This window comes from Macadamia integrifolia, unplaced genomic scaffold (assembly GCF_013358625.1).
Source record: "Macadamia integrifolia cultivar HAES 741 unplaced genomic scaffold, SCU_Mint_v3 scaffold2275, whole genome shotgun sequence".
NCBI classification, from domain to species: domain Eukaryota; kingdom Viridiplantae; phylum Streptophyta; class Magnoliopsida; order Proteales; family Proteaceae; genus Macadamia; species Macadamia integrifolia.
Window position 1 is genome coordinate 26,374 of NW_024868607.1, and position 7,550 is coordinate 33,923.

Consider the following 7,550-nt stretch of genomic DNA (forward strand, 5'->3'; position numbering starts at 1 on the left):
GAGTCTGACCCTGGAGAGTAGGGATCAAGTATTGTTGCATAGCAGTCATGAAAGTTTGTTGCTGCTGAAGCAACTGCTGCAGAAAATCCCCTTGCGACTGCTGTATAAGGGTCGCAACATCACCAAGGGTGATGAAATGTGAGGGACCCAGAATTTTGGTCACGGGTGGGTTACCTTGAACTTTCTCCAGATCATGATCCACTTGTGGTGGTGGTTGTGAGGATTGTCCCAGGGGTCGAGGATCATGGGAAATGGGTGGTCGACCACGAGAGGTACCACAGGCACGACCACCGGATTTGGTGCATACTATGATGTTCGATACCTGGATTATTCCAAAATGTTAGCATTGATTGAGAACCACCACATTTGTGTATATATATTCACAATCAAATGCATTTTATATCACAGGTTACATTGATGCACCACACCACATGATCAAACGCATCCATAATTATTTATTCAATACATAGTTTGGTCTCACAACGATGCTTAACTACGCGGTAAAACACCCCTATTGGTGTTTAATTGAGGCCCACTAGCAACGGAATATGAAAATTTCCAACACATGCCATTTTGGGTCTTGATATCCAAACCGACGGGCAAGACCGACGGGCAAGGTTAGGCAGGGGCCTTAAAAAGGGGTTTTAAAACCCTTTTTCCCACTTTCTTCTTTCTTTCTTTCGAACTCTCAGGCTAGGGCGATTTGAGGGTCCATTCCAAACCTTCAACTTGCGATCTTACTGACAAATTGGCATTCATCTCTTCTTCATCATCTCAAGTACTCAAGTAAGTTCTCTTTTCTCTCTTTTCTCTTTGAGAATCATGTTTTTTCGGTGTTCTCTTGCTATGGAACTTTAAATCTCTTCATATACTTCATTTTCTCAAGGGAATGTTTATTTTCTTGGCAATATGGTGTCCCATTTATGCTTTCAATGGTTTGTTGGCCTTGATTGATTGATTATAGAGAGGAAATCTTAATTTCTTGCCCTAATTTCTCTGTTTTAGAGTTTTCTTTTCATTTCACTTATTTCTTGCAATTGTATGATTCAATAACACTACTCACTCTCAATGCACACACACATTAGTAGAGTAGTCATTTCCACTTGCATGTGTATAGATTTCCCTTCTCTCGATATACATTTTCCCCCTTTTATGATCAAATCTTTAGAAATTTTGGGCGTTTCCCTTCATTTCTTCGCTTTTCCCTTATGAATGAAATATCACTATGTCCATCCTCTATCAATGAGTAGCAAAGTAGTTTGAATAATTTCATTTGTAGACATACATTCATTGCCCGCTATGATTACTCTCATTCACCACAAATAAAACTCCATTTTTCCTCAAGTGACTGTGTTGGGATTTCCATCCCATTTCTTCAATTTACTGTAACCATTGCCATCATTATGCTTGTTGTTTTCCATTCAATTGCATTTGGGTATTAGGTAGATTCTCAAACTCATTCACTTCCTCATTACAAAATTTTCATTCCTTCCAAGTTCATCTCCTAATATCCTTGTATTTTGATATTTCTACATGTACTTTGGGGTTCTTTCGTTCATTTCATTTCTTATAGGGTTCATCTCACCCTCCCTTTTTTTTTTTTTAAAATATTTCTTATCACATTCTTTTCATATTCCCTGTTCATTTCACTTACACATCTCCCTTGTGTTTTCAAGATGTCTTCTAGAAAGGGAAAAAAGGCTGCCTCCTCCTCCAAAAGGAAGAAGACTACTACATCTAGAGGGAGAAATGTGGTTTTAGGTTCTTCTTCATCATAGGCCCAACCCACAAGGAACCCCCCGTCAATCCGAAAAAATTTGATGTGAGTTTATTCCACATCCCCAAGATGGTTGTGGCCTGGTCCATCTTCTCCAAAAAGCTGGTTATGATGGAGAAGACGGTGGTAACTGAGGATTTTGTAGATTACCAGATGTTGGAGAAATTCACCTCTCTAGGTTGGGATCCCATGCTTTATCCCGAGAGTCCTTGCTACAAGGATCTTGTTCGATATTTTTATTGCAACTTGGAGGTGTCCTACGAGAATGGGGGATACTCTCTTACCTGTCTGGTGTAGGGGATAAATATTATTTTGACTGTGGATCTGTTGGCAACCATTCTAGGTATCTTAGCTAAGGGTGCCCATTTTTATAATCCCCCAAGGATCAAGTTTGTGGGTCCGGATATCAGCATTGAGATGCAAGAGCACATCCACAGGACTATTTGTGACCACAAAGAGCATCCCTTGTTCGAGATAGCCTACAATGCAGACGCTTGTGTATTTGCTCGCTTGGACCAGTTTAACCTGTTCCCCAGAGCGGGTCATAGGAACCAGGTGAGTTTCATGACTGCCTACATAGCCTACTGCATTTTTGTGGCCTTGGATGAGGGTGCACCCCGTCTTTGCCTCCCCTATGTCATGATGAAGACCATGGAGTATCACACCACTCACCCCAGTGACTCTGATTTCCCTTATGGAAGATCACTCACCAAGGTATTTGAGTACTTCTAAGTGGATTCATTGGGTGAGGAGGGGAAGTATCCAGGAGACTTTCACTAGGGAGAACTTGAAGAGGATGGGGTTGCCAATGCCAGTGGGGGCACCACAGGAGCCAGATGACATGGGCTAGAGGATATGGAGGCTAAGTATGTCAGTGAGGAGGATGAGGATTATTTGCCCAATCCGGATGAGGAGGAGATTGATGAGGATGAGATCCTCGAGGAGGAGCCCTTAGAGTCCTGTGCTGTTGATCCACAATTTACAGCTTCACCACCTTCAGGTGGGGCTTTTGATTTTCAGAGGTTAGTGGATAGCATTATTACCCTGAAAGAATGGCAGAATCGGATTTTAGAGCATGTAGAGGAGAGTGTTGCCTGGGAATTGGCGATACAACATAGGTTGGGGAGGTTGGAGATGGATTTTCAAACTCTAGCAGAGGACTTGGATAAGGTTTCCAAGGGTGTCACTGCTGATTTTCGTTGAGTGCAAAGGGAAGTCATCCTGATAAATGATCAGCTAGACTTTTATGACTACCGATTCCATTGCAAATCGTGGCCCAAGTGGGGAAGTTCATCCACCGCACCTAACGACGATTGATGAAGCGATAGATCCTCCTCCACATTCCTTCTTTCCTAGTTGATGATGGTGATTTTGATACTTGGTGGTTGTATATTTTGATATACTTTCATGGTTTGGAACTTGGAAAGTATCTATGTGGTGGTTTGGTACTTTTAGAACAGTTTTATTTGTTTTGATTTATTCGGTGGTGGTTTGGTGGTGATAATGGTTGTCACCCTATTTTGTAATTATCTTTATGTATGATTTACCAGGTGGCTTTTGTAAAATTCTTGGAATTTTAATATAGCGTTGCTATGCTGCCCAAATTTTTTTGTTAAAATTTTCATCATGGTTTACGAACCAACTAATTGGTCATTTGTTAATTTATTTAAGCTCTACTCTCATGCATGCAATGGAATGTAAGAATTTAGACTTTTCTTCTTATTACAAGTTTTAGTCCTTTAAAGCTTTTAGGTTTACCCAACCCCGGGGTCCTATTATTGATTTTATGGGATTTAATTTGTATGTTGTGAGTGGGTAAAGAATCAATGCTCTGCACCATTGCTGTTACACCCCGTTCTCAGAGAACTAGACCGATGACCGAGTTAACACCTGTTAACCCAAAACTTGCCAGGATAATCTGATACAGTAACCACAGTACAACATACACACACACACACACACACACACACACACACACACTAAGTTAAGCAAATTTTGTATAAAGTCTTACATGTATATACTTGTAAATACCCCAATACAATTGATACCCAAATTGTATTACATAGTAAATATACATGTGAGCCCGTAGGCGTGATTTATACACAAGAATTATAATTTAAACATCTAGAGCACAAAATGGGCAACATCATAAAATAATAAAAAAGAAACCCAGGTTGGTATCAGTGTTGCTGTCCGGTAACACATCTCTTGTACGGGCACTCTGCCCCGTGCCCAAGATCTTCAGGGATCCACCAGTCCTCAGTTGGAAACTCCATAGCGGGTCCTGGCTCTAGCTCTTTAGCCAGATAACCGGTAAGATTATCTAAAAAGTGGTGTATATGTGGGATGAGCTCACTAGCCTAGGTAAGTGAAAAGAAAGACCAAGCAATCATTCGCAATACAAATACACCCATATGTATACAAGTCCAATTTTATTATCTTAAACCACCTAAACATCACATCTAAGTCATAGGTCATATGTTAGTTGCAACCACAGTGCCCGTATACCCCGGGTACAAGCCTGAACCCTATCCTGTCATATGGCCAAGGTTGCTGGAGAAGACCAACCGTGGGTACTGGAAAAGTAAATGGGTCTTTCCCTGCATTAATTTAAAAGCAGTATGATTGGCGCTCTTATTATATCGCCAAAGTTACTGATCACCCTAGTGATCGATCGAACATACTTCTTACTATCACCGTTGGTACACAACCTCGAGCTTCCCCTAGTGATATCCTCAACACCTAAACCCCTACTGGGAAGGGTCGTAGCATAGAGATATGTCATTCCTAATTGCATGCTCCTATATGAGATAGTATGACTGCATAGTACCACCAAGGGCCACCAATGCATTCGTGTCCAAGCCGACTACAACATCTAGTCTAGCAATTCATCATATTCAATAATTAAAGTCATCCATCTTATATCTCAAAGTAGGAATAAACATTTAACAATTAAAGATATCAGCGTATCAAGTTATAAATGAATTTCATAATGCACATATCAATGTATGCAAATGGCATTCGAGGATGACTAGGCTACACACAATAGTGAAATGATGTCATGGCTAGTCTATCACAATAATGAAATGATGCAAAAACACTCAAAATATAAAGTCAATGTCCTCTTCCCACTTACCTAATTGTGTACACTGATCACCCTTGGTACGAGGAAGATCCGGTGTGCGACGACGTGAGCTTCTAGTACAACCTATCATAAAAGAGTTGGGTTTAGTATGTCTCACTTTAAGCTCATAACCAATGAGGTATGATGCTCCCAGTGTGTTTAAAACCACTAGAGAAGGTTATTCGATAAATTTGGGCCCAAATGGAACCCGAAAAGTTGGATTGGTGGGTCAATCGACGGGCAAGGTACCCACCAATCCTAGTCCATCGGTCGGGCTAGAAGCCCAACCAGGACAGGTGGGCTCTGGATTAGTGGGTACTACCACTTCCAGGGCACCCACCACTCAGAACTAGGATTTTTTTATTCACTTCCATTCTTCATCCCACCTTGAGGAAACCATCACGAATCGTTTCTACCACATTTTTCACAAATCTAAGGTCCCATATCATGATTCCAACATAGATCTAGGGTCGATTCAAGGTTTTAAGTATGGATCTTACCTCTTTGTTCAAGAACACTTCAATAACTCCAAATCTCTTTTCTAGCTCAAGAGATCAACAATGCTTTTCATATCTTACGATTTCTTCCTCTAAAACCTTCATAAACAAATTGTAGGTCCTTCATTGAACCTTAGATTCATATTCTCAAGAGGGATCAACAAGATCTATTAGATTCCTACCCAAATCGTAGGACTTCACTTAGAATTTCATGAGGGTTTAAGAAATATAAACTTTACTCACCTCAAATCGTAGATCTCGAGATGAGGATCACTAATCCGGCGTTGAAATCGAACGATTCAACGTCGGTGATGCACAAGTATTTTTTTTCCCTTTTTCTTCTTCATTCTTCGCTTCTCCTTCTTTCTTTTTCTCTCTCTTCTTTACTTTCTCACCCACTGTATAAAGCAATAAATGAGGGTAAGAAAAAGTAATAAATGCTATTTATACTTGGGTCAAAATATCTAGTGACCAGAGTGGTAGGTCACATTGATGGGTCGACCCACCTATGACCACCCACTAGTTGACCAAAGCTTAGCCGAATCATTGGGATTTTTGATGGGGCTTGGCCCCGACACGCTTTTCACTCTTGATAATTGATTAACATGTGTACTTAATTATAAAATACGGCTACTTACCTTATTGTTCATACATGGTCCAGTGATAATGTAAGTGCACGGCTTGGGCACGTGGACTTCATTAGGCACCGACTTCAACTCATCTAGCCAATTCGAGTTCAAAGTCACCCTTGCCATCAGGTTCCGTAAGGTACTCGACTCGGCTCACTCGGGTTCAGGTCCTACAAGACCAAACCAAACCAATGGGGTAATTCGATTGGGTTTTGAAAGTTGGGTATGACAGTAGGAGCCTTTTTGGCTTAGAAATAATAGGCGATGGTTTTGGCCATAGGATCGATTTGGCCGCTAGGTCTGCCTTGGCCATAAGCTTTGTTGAGTTCGTTTCAGTAGGAGCCTTTTGGCTCGACATGGTAAAAAAAAATATATATATATATATATATTTATTTATTTAAATTAATATCTTATGGGGAATTAAGAGGGGAATATTCCCTTTCTATCTTCCCCAAAACATAGAAAATTGAATGCTCTGCAACTTAAGGTTTTACAGCAAATAATGAAGGATCTCGGTTGTCGATGGTAGCAAACAAAGTCCTTAGACTGGCAACTAGGAACCTAGCGTTCCATGTCGGCAAAACTCAATAACGACTAAGAATAAAATAAAATGGTGGGTTTAGTCTTTGAGAAGTTCATATGTCGCTCATGGCGGCTAACCGGAGCAACAACCAGCTTCGAAACCCTTTGACAAAGGTGCAATAACCTGTTGTGACCATCCAATGATGATCAATCGATCGAAAACCTGACGGAAACTGCCCACATTTTCCAAGGAATGTAACTTCAAGGATTAAAAAAGAAAACTATTGATCGTGGCTAATTGGAGTAGTTCTTGGTCTAGAAAATCCCAAAGAAGAGTGAAAATAACATGGCCAAAATCTGACGACCTCAATAGGTCAGAAACCACATGGACATCAGCCATGGTTTTGGCTGATGTCAAAAGCAACCATTATATTTTAAATTGAATCGGTTAACAATACAAACAATAAAAAAAAAATCACAGCCTATTATCTCCATGAACCACTCTGATACCATTGATAGAAAATATACTTGTAATACATCACATGGAGATCCAATAAGCATGCAACAACGAATACATAGTCTGGTTTTAGGCATACCTGAATCCATGGCTGAAGAATAATAACTCTTCAATGTATTCTCGTATGCTCCTTGTACATCACGATCAATGTTGGTCTGGTCTACCCTCTTTCCCTTCTCACTTTAGGTTTCTTTTTAGTCATACACTTAATGGGTCAGTGATAACTATTTATAGGAGTGAGGGTAGAGACCAACCTTACAATGAAATTAGGGTTTCCTTTCCATTAAGGAAACATTACCTTAGGTTTACACATAGTAATATATATATATATATATATATTTCATACCAATAAGGTGAGCCAATAGAATCCAATATCTCCATAGAGATCATTTACCATTATTGGATCATTTATGCTTACTCCATCTATACTCAACACCACTAAACCGATTTTTAGAAACAAACCTTGGATTATGCTAGCCCATTT